A 12,228-nucleotide genomic window follows, 5' to 3' on the forward strand; every position below is an offset into this window, starting at 1 on the left:
GGTGTGGCCACACACAAGATATAATTCCTGTCCTAAAGGATCTACGCTGGCTCCCAGTACGTTTCTGGGCACAGTTCAAACCCTTGGTATTGACCTTTAAACCCCTAAACAGTCTCGGCCCTGTATACCTGAAGGAGCATCTTCATCCCCATCATTCAGCCCAGACACTGAGGTCCAGCTCTGAGGGCCTTCTGGCGGTTCCCTCACTGCAAGAAGTAAGATTACAGGGAACCAGGCAGAGGGGCTTCTCGGTGGTGGCGCCCGTCCAGTGGAACGCCCTCCCATCACATGTCAAGGAGATAAAGAACTACACAACTTTTAGAATACATCTGAAGGCAGCCCTGTATAGGGAGGGTTTCAATGCTCAATGTTTTATTGTGTTCTTATATCTGTTGGAAGTCACCCAGGGTGGCTGGGGAAACCCAGTCAGATGGGTGGGGTACAAATATTAAAATTGTTGTTGTTCTAAGGCTGTCAATGGCTACTAACCTTCATGGCTGTGTTCTCCCTACACTGTTGGAGACAGTATGCCTCTGAATGCCAGTTGCTGGGAATAACGAGTGGGGAGATTGCGGTTATTCTCCTTGCAGGCTTCCAATAGGTTGGTCACTAAGCAAACAGGATGCTGGGTGAGATGGAACATTGGTGTGATCCCTCCGATGTTCCTCTGCTCCCATGCTGGTCTTCTTGCTTGAATAGCAGTTCGTGGCTCTTGTTCCTTTGTCCAGTGGATGGAGTCCGGAGTGTCTCTCCCCACAGCCCTTGCTTGCTTCTGTAGTCTCATGGCAAATGGAAGGTGGAGCCAGGTGTCCATTCTGGCATGGAGGGACTCCTTGCAGCTGCTCCTTCTCTGACTGATGGATGAAGCCAGGTTGGCCTCTCCTTTGACTGACTGAATTTATAGGCCGGCCACTCAGTGATAGTCTCAGGGTGGGTTAAATTGTATACAGTGGTACCTTGGGTTACATATGCTTCAGGTTAGAGACGCTTCAGGTTACAGACTCCTCTAACCCAGAAATAGTACCTCGGGTTAAGAACTTTGCTTCAGGATGAGAACAGAAATCGTGCGCCGGCAGCGGGAGGCCCCATTAGCTAAAGTGGTACCTCAGGTTAAGAACAGTTTCAGGTTAAGAACAGACCTCCAGAACGCATTAAGTTATTAACCCGAGGTACCACTGTATATTAAATTAAATCATCTTCCTGGGAGACAAAGGCAGCCTCACAGTGGCCCTTAGCACCTTGGCTCATGGCAGAGACCAGCATGTTGTCCTCCAGCACTGCAGACCCAGAACAACACATGCTTCAGTTTCAAAGCCTTGGTTCTTGCACATCATATGTCTGTTAGAATGGCAACCAGCTTTGGGCAACAACAAAGGTCTCATTACAATTAATTCATCACCACCTAAACCACTGTCTCAAGGCAATTTGCACTGAAGATAATTAAAGGCAGTTAAAGGCACAAACATGACCAATACATGTGAAGTAAGACTAAAACTCTTAACATGTGAACACCCATAGAAAAGCTTTGTTTATGCAGCTGGGAAAGCTTTTCAGAACAAAAATGTCTTCAACTGTTTCTGGAAAGTGCAGATAGTGGGTGCCTGTCGTGTCTCAACAGGAATGATATTCCACAGAGGAGAGGCAGCCCTGCTTCTGAGATCTTTGGAGCTCACACAAGAATTCTAGAACCATGTAATTGGAAGGGACCCTGGGGGTCATTGTGGTTCAACTCCCTACAATGCAGGAATATGCAGTTGTCCCATATGGTGATCGAACCTGCAGCCTTGAAGTTATCAGCACCATGCTCTCTCCCACAGACTGCAGCGTCTAAGGCATAAGTCAGTCTCTGGAGTAACCTGGTCCTGAGCTGTATAGTATAAGGCAATGTATTCCAGACTGGATTGTTAACACCTTGGCAGGTTTTCATAATTTTTTCTGAGAATGTAAGAAGCTGCCTTATACAATGCCAGGCCATTCATCCCATCCAGCCCAATATGGTCCATTGAGGCCAGAAGTGGCTGGTGAAGGTGTCCCAAGCAGGACCCCAAAATTATTTTAACTTGAGACATTTGGGAAGGGGTGGACTTGAAACCTTCTGCATACAAAGTATATGTTCAGCCCATAATGGTGGCTTATGTTCATTGGGAATGGTTGGGCAGAAGGCAGGGAAACCAAAGGTAATGGCAGATGCAGCCAACTAATTCTAATTTTGTCCGCATCCTCCTTCCTGCTGACAACACCAAGGAAGAAGCTGATAGCTGGCTGGTTGCAAGTAAGAAGCCAGGGGCTCACTGAGGGCAGACCGATGGGGTGGGGCAGTGTCCCATTCAGCCTACCCTCCATGGCTTCAGCCACTGAGCTCAATGGGTGCTTCTCTAAAGATACTGCTGCTATTTCTATGGACAGGGCTGGTCTAGGATGCTTTTGGGTTATGCAAAATGACTCCATACTCTTCAGCTTTTGTACAGCTCACACTTGATTGTGGATAAAGTCATGAAGTGGCTTTCAGTGGTCAGGGACTGTACCAAGCTGCTGAAATTTGTACAGTCTCTTCAGGGGGAATTGAAAGAAACATTGGGCCGGATCCAGCCTGTTAATTGAACTTAGTTCCAGTAGAAATCAATAGGGCTTAAGTTAAGTCATTAATAATTTGTCCCATTGATTTCAGTGGGACCTAAGTTCACCTACCTGAGTCTGGACACAACTTGTTATTTATTTATTTATGCTTGCAACTTTAATGTGCGTGGGGAAGAGAGAGAGAAAAAACAGTCCTGTGTTTGGAAATGTTCCTTAAGAGTGTTGAAGGATGGTGAAGCAGCTTGCCAGGATTTTGCATCTTGGAGGGATGAATTCATACAGCTTGAGCATGAGTACAGTCTGCCTGCGTACTCGCTTCCCATATGCTCAGTCTGTATATTTGAAAATGCCTACGTGAAATTAGACAATGCATCTTCCGGTTCCAATAAGACACACTCCTTGCAATGAAACAGGCCTCACACAATCTTGCCTCTGGAAAGTTCTGCTGCATGGGAAAGTGGTGAGTAGGAAACGCTATTAAACGCTGAATATTATAGGTCAACAATCTGCCACCAGCATTATCACAGCGAGCTGTCATTTCGAGAAGACCAAAGGGAGCTGCAAAGTGCATTTTCCAAGAATTCATTCTCATAATAAATAACAACTAAATGATTGCTTTCTGCATATGACATGGATGTGCAGTGACATACTCTATACCTTTTTGCTGCCCCCTGCAAGTCACAGACATTTCTTGAAATATTAAGGAAAGGAACAGCAAGATATTATTTGGTGTTTATGTCTAAGGGAATGCCTGTCTCTTGCGCTTAGGATGGATCAGAATGAAGGAGATGGCTTCATCAAATATACCAAAAATGATCATTGGGTGATGGTAAAATTAAGGCAACAGTCCTCACTATCAACTAAAATACCTGGTGTATGACTCTTTTAAGAGAAACAGCTATGATCCAGGAGGCCAACTCCTCAGAGGTGTGGCTTCAATGGAGATGTTTCCTTTTTGCTTTTTTGCTGCCTTTACTTGTTTATTGTTGTTGCTCTTTAATCATGGGTATATATTGTGTTTTTTAACATTTATTGTAAGCCTCCAAGGAAACACTTATTGATGGGTGGATATATAAATTGAATATATAATAGTAATAACTGTAGGTGATCTCTGTTGTCATAAAGGTAAAGGGACCCTTGACCGTTAGGTCCAGTCACAGATGACTTTGGGGTTGCGGCGCTCATCTCGCTTTATTGGCCGAGGGAGCCGGTGTACAGCTTCCGGGTCATGTGGCCAGCATGACTAAGCCATCTAGTCCTACATAGAGTAGACCCATTCAGGTTACTGAATGTTGGGGATTCCAAGATGGCGGCGCGCAGAGACGCTGCGGCTCAGTGCTCTCCTTTTGTTTTTTATTTTTACTTGTTCTTTGTTTTTTATTTTTACTTGTTCTAAGTATGTTTGGCCGGGCAAGAAAGATTTATAGCAGGCAGGAACTCCTGAAGGTCGGGTTACAGTGTGAACAAGCTGTGAGAGCTGATTATTTTCGCCTAGATAACGCTCCTGTGGGAGTAGCCAGGCCACCGGGTTCTCCATGGATTACTATGCCACCAGGGAGGAGGCGAAGGCGGCGTAGAGACAGGAGGCAAAGGCGGGGTTGTCGGGCCGGCGTCCTGGTAAGATTGCAGAGGAGTCCATCTAAACCACCACTCCCTAGCATATTTCTTGCTAATGTGAGATCTCTTGCCAACAAGATGGATGAATTGAGGCTGCTGGCGGCAAAGAACAGTCTTGTAAAAGATTGCTGCGTTTTATTTGTCATTGAGACATGGCTTCAACCGTCCATACCAGACACGGCTATTCAGTTGGAAGGCTGTGTGGTACATCGTCATGACCGAGGCATGGACTTCGGAAAAACCAGAGGAGGGGGGCTGTGTGTATATGTGAACAAATGCTGGTCCAATAATTCTAAGACCGTTGGCAGTTACTGTTCACCGGATTTGGAATATGTGGCTGTTAAATGTAGACCAGCCTATCTCCCTAGGGAGTTTACAGCTGTTATGCTAACTGGTGTGTACGTGCCACCAGATGCCAATGCCAACTTGGCGCTGGGATGCCTGCAGAGCCTTATCAGCAGCCAGCAAGACAAGCATCCTGAAGCTGTGCACATCATTGCGGGAGACTTTAATCATGTTGAACTTAAAAAAGTGCTCCCAACGCTCTATCAGCATGTGAAATGTCCCACAAGAGGGGACAAGACACTGGACAAAGTTTATTCGAATGTAAATCACGGCTATAGGGCTTTACAGCTGCCACATTTGGGCCAGTCCGACCATATGTCTCTGTTCCTGGTACCAGCATATATCCCACTCAGGAAACGGGCTCCCACAATATCAAGGACTGTTAAAATCTGGCCTGAAGGTGCTATCCATCAGCTGCAGGACTGTTTTGAGAGAACCAATTGGGACATTTTCGATCGTTCAGACCTGGAGGAGCACACGGCGGCAGTTCTGTGCTATATCAATCACTGCACAGACACTGTCACAGTAAATAAATCCATCCGGTTTTACCCCAATCAGAAACCCTGGATGAATAGAGAGGTCCAGTGCCTGTTGCGGGAAAGGAACAGGGCTTTTAGGTCGGGCGAGGTGCAGCTTTACAGTGTGGCAAGAGCAAACTTGAAGAGGGGTATTCGACGGGCAAAACTGGTCTATAGGCAGAGGATTGAGGATAATTTAAGGAGTAACAACACAAGACAGATGTGGCAGGGGATTCAGCATATTACCAACTACAAACCTAACCTTGGTGCTGTCGACGGTGACCCTTTGCTGGCGGAGGAGCTTAACTTCTTCTTTGCTCGCTTCGAGAAGGAGCCACCTGAGACGCCGGTATTACAGCCACCAGCCCATAGGGGCCCCTCATTCACTGTAGAGGAGCATGAGGTGAGACAGGTACTGAGGATGGTGAATCCGAGGAAGGCTGCTGGACCTGATGGCATCACGGGAAAGGTGTTGAAGGGCTGTGCGGATCAGCTGGCGAGGGTCTTTACTAAGATCTTCAACAAGTCCTTACACCAGTCTATTGTCCCATCCTGCCTGAAGTCGTCAACTATTGTTCCTCTGCCTAAAAAATCCACAATCAGTAGTCTGAACGACTACAGACCAGTTGCACTGACTCCAATCATCATGAAGTGTTTTGAGAAACTGGTGCGCCGTCACATTATTTCCTGTCTTCCATCAACTTTTGACAACTACCAGTTTGCATACAAGGCAAATAGATCCACGGAAGACGCTATCACTACCACTCTCCATGCTGCTCTGTTCCATCTGGAGCAGCCGGGGAGTTATGTGAGGCTGCTGTTTGTGGATTTTAGCTCTGCTTTTAACACTATCCTCCCCCATAGACTGGTGTCCAAGCTAGAGGCGATTGGACTCTCCAACTCCACCTGTCTCTGGGTTTTGGACTTTTTGTCAGAACGTTCTCAGAGGGTTAGAGTAGGGTCACATATGTCCACAGCCCTTAGCCTTAACACCGGCTCACCACAGGGTTGTGTGTTGAGTCCCCTGCTCTATACTCTCTATACGTATGATTGTACAGCCATTTATTCCAGCAACAAAATCATCAAGTTTGCTGATGACACTACGGTGGTGGGGCTCATTTCAGGAGGGGATGAGTCCGCCTATCGGGACGAGGTGGAGCGGCTTTGTGCTTGGTGTGGAGAGAACAATCTGGCTCTTAATACGACTAAGACCAAGGAACTGGTGGTGGATTACAGGAAAAAAAAGGCGGACATTCAGCCCTTGTATATCAACGGGGAACGGGTGGAGAGGGTGGCGGAATTCAGGTTTTTGGGAGTGACTATCGATCAGGGCATGACTTGGAGCGCAAATACCACTGCTCTGGTGAAGAAGGCCCAGCAGAGAATTTATTTCCTCAGACTTTTAAAGAAGAACAATCTGAGTGAGAGACTGCTGGTGTCCTTCTACCGAGGCTCCATAGAGAGCATTCTCACATACTGTATTTGTGCCTGGTTCTCCAGCTGTACAGCTAGGAAGAGGAAGGTGCTCCAGAAGGTCATAACCACAGCCCAAAGGATTATTGGTCATCCCCTCCCATCTTTGGAAGAACTGTACGGTTCCCGTTGTCTTAGGAAAGCAAACAATATCCTGCAGGATGCATCTCACCCGGGACACAGTCTGTTTGTACTACTGCCTTCTGGCAGGAGATACAGAAACATCAAGTCAAGGACAAATAGACTGAAAAATAGTTTCTATCCAAGAGCTGTGGCCTTCTTAAATGCAGTAACTCGATAGTGTGACCTGGGAGTTTGATGGGTGTGGGTGTGGGTGTGGCTGGAATGTGGTTTGTTTGGTTGTTGTTGTTGTGTTGCTTTTGTTGTTTTTAAGGGATGGCATCCAATTTCGTTGCACTTGTGCAATGTTGCACTTGTGTAATGACAATAAAGAATCTATCTATCTATCTATCTATCTATCTTAATGATCATGACTAATAGGCTCATTCATTTCATTGTCTCTCCTGCTCCTGCCAACCTAGCAGTTCGAAAGCACGTCAAAGTGCAAGTAGATAAATAGGTACCGCTCCGGCGGGAAGGTAAACGGCATTTCCGTGCGCTGCTCTGGTTCGCCAGAAGCGGCTTAGTCATGCTGGCCACATGCCCCAGAAGCTGTACGCCGGCTCCCTCGGCCAGTAAAGCGAGATGAGCACCGCAACCCCAGAGTCGGCCACGACTGGACCTACCGTAATGGTCAGGGGTCCCTTTACCTTTTGCTCTGAGCAGAACATAGTTGAATACATTCCATGTTTGTTACTATGGCTTTTTGTGTGTGCAGAAACCTCAAAATATTGTAAACCACCCCACGATCCATGAATGAAGGGTGGTATGGAAATTTAATAAATAAATAAATGAAAATGAACAAACAAACATATGTCTACTAAGACGTAAGCATTATTGAATTCAGCGGGGTTTACTCCTAGGTAAGTGTGGTTAAGTTTCCAGCCTTAGCTGGATATTACCGAGTAATACCTTCTTGGGGACAATTCCATTGTTTGAACTTTTGTAGGGGAAATACATTTGCATTTCACATTTGCTAATCCTTTTGGACTTTGGGTTGTCTGCTTTGGACTGTATGCAATGTGTGTGTGTGTGTTTGTGTGTGTGTGTGTGTGTGTGTGTAAAATATATAAATTCCCCCAATCCCCTTTATGGAACTTCCCTTTTGTTTGTATCTTTAGGATGAAACTTAATTGCCCCTGCAATTGTTTCTCTCTCTCTCTCTGTTGTTTTATTGTATTTAAACAGTAACATAGAGGAACCACATTTCTACTGCAAATGTATCCAGTGACTGAGATTCTGAGTGTTTCTGGTAAAGCGGGAAGCTGGCATTTTATATTAATGGCCCAGTATCCAGCCATCTATCAGTAAGTAGTTGTTTATTGTCTGTTGGGGAAGGAATAATTTAATGAAAATCATATCTGTGTGATTAGAGTACCCAGCCTGAATGGCAGATTATGATCTTGAGACAGTCACAAGCATGTGGTCATCTGTTTCATTTGTTTATTCCTTCGGCTTTCCCTCAGAGGCATCCAATCATTTTCTATACATTTATAAACCCTCACAGAACATTTATAACCTTCCCCTCCTCTTCTCAATGCAGTTTTTTTAAAAAAAAAAAATCTCGAGCACAGAATAGTTCCAGACAAAAGGCTGTCAGAGTTTCATAACTATTTTAGCTTTCATTCTTATGATAAAGAGTGAGAAGTGGCATCAAATTAATCCATTCTCGAGAACACCTTAAAATTATAATGAGGACAAAGTGGAACAAAATGTATTCATTCTCACGGCTCCTCTCCTGATTTCACCAGAATAGCAAATGGCAAAATATATTAATTCTTATAATAAAAATGTAATGAGGACAGGAGATGGTGCAAAATGAATTAATTGTAGCGGCGGACTCAGCAAATGAATGTGGAATTTTTCCACTCATTGCACATGGGCCCCAGTATAATTCCTGGATGCCCAATGGGCGCCATGTCGTCCTAAATGGGATACAGTATTGACGTTTGCATGCCAGGGATCAGTTTACTTCGAAGATCACCTTTCTGGCACAGCTACAAGTGCCACAATACACTTGTTCTACATTTGTAAGAAATCAATCTTATACTGAGGCAGCACACAGACTTTGGAACTCCCTGCCTATTGACATCAGGCAGGAGCCTTCACTTTACTCTTTTCAGCACCTGCTAAAACCATTTTGTCAAAAAAAACCCCTAAGCCTACCCAAGAATACAGGGTGTTGGCATATGTTTTAATCAGTTTTTCATCATTGATTTTGATCAATTTTTTTAAAGGTTTTAAACAGCTATTTTTCCAGATCAATTTATTGTATTATTCTTTTTATGAATCACTTTGTGGTATTTCCCTTCTAAGGTTCCAGAGCAGGTTACAGCATTAAAGCACAATATTAGAAGCAGTTTAAGACAGCTTGCAATCACAAAAAATGGGGTGGGTGGGTAGGTATACACACACACACACACACACACACACACACACACACCTCATGTCAAAAGCCAAGGCAAAGAGGTATGCATTCAGCATTACACCAGAAGCTCTATAATGAAGGTGCTGGATGCACCTCTGCAGAGATAGAGTTCCACAGCTTAGGGGCCACCACAGAGAAGGCTTGTCTTTTGAGCGTGAGCCAGGTGATTCGCATGAGAGCCAGCAAGACCAAAAAATGAACGTCTTTTGTTTCGGCACTTTGGCGTGAGCCAGCAAATTCACACAAGGGAGCCAGACAAAAATAACCAGGACATTCTGGGATCCAGTCAGAAGTCAGGATGGCTTCCAAGATGTTCTTCTCAAATCAGGACAGTTGAGGGGTACACTTTTGACCTCCTGAACCTTTAGAATTAGCAAAACGTATTCTGTTTTCTTTTAAATGTGGCCATGCTCGCATGTAATATCTAAAGGGGAGTGGGAAACTTCATTTTGCTAATTTTAGATGTCCAGAAGATAAGAAATGCTTGTCCTTTTAAATAAACAATGCAATTTGTGTTTGCTTGTTGTTGTTTTTTGAAGGAAGTTATAATTATAGCTGACATTTCAGAGCTCAGTGATGAAGGTGTAGATTTCGCAGAAAAGCTATTTAACTTGTGACATTAAGTTGGTGGAAGGCTGGAAGGGGGGAGAGGCGTTGCTTGAAAGCCAGTTTTGTGGGTGAATTTGGGGATAAAACAAACACCATCTTTTATACTTGGCAATTAAAAAAGGGCCAAGATCCTTTGGCAGTCAGATTTCTCAAAATGACAACCCAGGTTTCCAACCTCTCTATACAGTTCTCACTCTGCTAATGTCACTTTAGCGCTTTTCACTATGATTACCACATCCACCGGAGGGGGGGCATTATGTGCCTCAGAAATGCCAATTGTAATTACTCACATATTGAAATACATTTTATAGCTCATTTGTGGTGACAAGAGCTTCTTACCCTGTGAACTTTCAGGCGGTTAGCGAGAACAAATGGAGGCAGCCCAGACTTCTTTTTTAGTCTTCCAGAGGTGCTGACATGAATGAGCCACTAGGCAGCTATGTTCCAAAGTGGCCATTATCAGCAACAGTGCCAGGTTATGGAGACAGTGGACATAATCCACCTGAGTTGTTCCATGGACACGTCTTTGTTAGCATTTCATTCCTCCGTTGCTGGATGTGTGATTGTTACATCACATGTCTGTGTTTACTTTCTAGAAGAGAAGAAGAGTTTGGATTTGATATCTCACTGTATCACTACCCGAAGGAGTCTCAAAGTGGCTAACATTCTCCTTTCCCTTCCTCCCCCACAGCAAACACTCTGTGAGGTGAGTGGGGCTGAGAGACTTCAGAGAAGTGTGACTGGCCCAAGGTCACCCAGCAGCTGCATGTGGAGGAGCGGGGAAGCGAACCCGGTTCCCCAGATTACGAGTCTACCACTCTTAACCACTACACCACACTGGCTTTCTAGGCTTGGAAAGTGTGAGAACGGAAGCTAGTCTTCTCTCTTCTGCTCTATTGTACTGTTGTACTTTCTCTCTCTCTCTCTCTTGGAGAAGAAGGAGGAGAGACACCATGATTGCTTTGTGCTGTATATATTGCTTAATACAGTAAATACTTAAAATGCACACACCAACGCTCCCCTTCATTTCTGATAAACCCTGCTGAGTGAGTGTGCACATAGTCTTCCAATATGTGTCGCTGGATGCGTGCTGGGAACGAAGATTTATGGATGTCCCAAGCTGCGCTTCATAAGGAAGATGCCCGGAGAGGTTTGTCTCATTCAGGGGCTGCGTGTGCCCCCCAGGCGTGTTTCAACCGTCTTTGCAAAGGCAGTTGCATAAAAAGGATGTCCTCATGTGCCCAATTGGAAATGCAACCAATGCCAAAGAAGATTTAGGATTAGATAGTTCACTGGGGAGAGGGGCGAATGCAAATACAGCACCTTTGGAAGCAATAAGATGTCTCCATTCTCATCTGAATGTTTTGATGGATTGTGTACATGGACAGAAATAAACTGTCAAGAATGCTGTTTTCTCTACAGTGGACACGACTCTCTTCTCTCTTTTTGTGGCTTTGGCAGTGGCAACAGAACTGAATTTGGTGGCAGGCTGTTGCCATTCCCCCACCCCATTCCCACGAGGGAAGTTCTGGGGCATATTTGGCCATTGGGAGGGCACACAAAGAATGACAACTGACAGAAGCTCCTGCCAAATTCAGCACTGCCATTGTTGGAGTAAGACCAAAAAGCAGAGTTCGGGAATGTAGTTCTCCAGATGTTGCTGAACTGCAACTCTCATCATCTCTGGCCATTGGTCTTGTTTCTGGAGCTGATGGGAGTTGTCATTCAGCAACATCTGGAGGGTCAGAGGTACCTCACAGTTGTCCAGAATTCACACTATTTAAGGCTGGGTCTGAGGAAATGGAGGCCTCTCCACCTGGTCCTTGGGACTCTCCCCACACCACTAACCCTTGCTAGCCAAGCCCCATCTTCTCATGCCATGCCTCTCACTGGCCTGCTCTGCATCTTCCTCAAGTTTTTGCCTGATTGGGAGGTGTTGAACTCTTACCATGCCATCTGCTTGCCTGGATGGAGGACAGAGAAGGTTGTGTGAGAGTGTGCATAGAAATTAGCCTACGGGACAAAGGTTCGTTGCTCTGCCCATGTTTGCCTCGGACCCCACCTGCCACTGGCATGTGCCCCCAGAAGCTTGCTTAGACTTGAATGCTGCCCTCAGGCTGAAATGGCTCCCTGTTCACAATTGAATGGCAAAGATGGGGATTCTGTGTTGGGCTTCAAAAACCATCATCCCTGACCATTGGACATGTTGGCTAGTAGCATTGGACATGTTGGCTAGGAGCAAGAGGAGTCCATCACCATTCGAAGGGCCACAGGTTCCCCACTGTGAAATGAGAAGCACAGCAAATGTTTGTACCCATTCATCAGCTCTGCATTCATTTCAGAATGAATGAACTAATGAAAAATAAAAAAAACAAACTGGCTCTGTTCTGTTCTGTTTTAAATTTGTTTCAGACTAAACGCATGTCTCCATCTTCTTCTTTTTTTGTAGTATTTTTAGGTAGGTGCAGGAAGATGAAGATAGCACACTGACCATGAGAAGTAGCCAGGACATGAGAGAGCGAAAGAGGTGCTGAACTCCAT

The 12,228-nt window shown here is 45.2% G+C and overlaps 1 long non-coding RNA gene across 1 annotated transcript; it reads right to left on the reverse strand.

The window, feature by feature from the left end:
* Positions 1–368: 368 nt before the first annotated feature.
* Positions 369–10,849, reverse strand: LOC310827558. Its single transcript, XR_014556410.1, has 3 exons — positions 10,699–10,849; positions 10,027–10,279; positions 369–815 (listed from the first exon to the last, which is right to left on the reverse strand). It is a non-coding gene; the product is annotated as an uncharacterized lncRNA (long non-coding RNA).
* Positions 10,850–12,228: the final 1,379 nt, after the last annotated feature.

This window comes from Podarcis gaigeae (genome assembly GCF_964106915.1).
Source record: "Podarcis gaigeae genome assembly, chromosome: 11".
NCBI lineage: Eukaryota > Metazoa > Chordata > Lepidosauria > Squamata > Lacertidae > Podarcis > Podarcis gaigeae.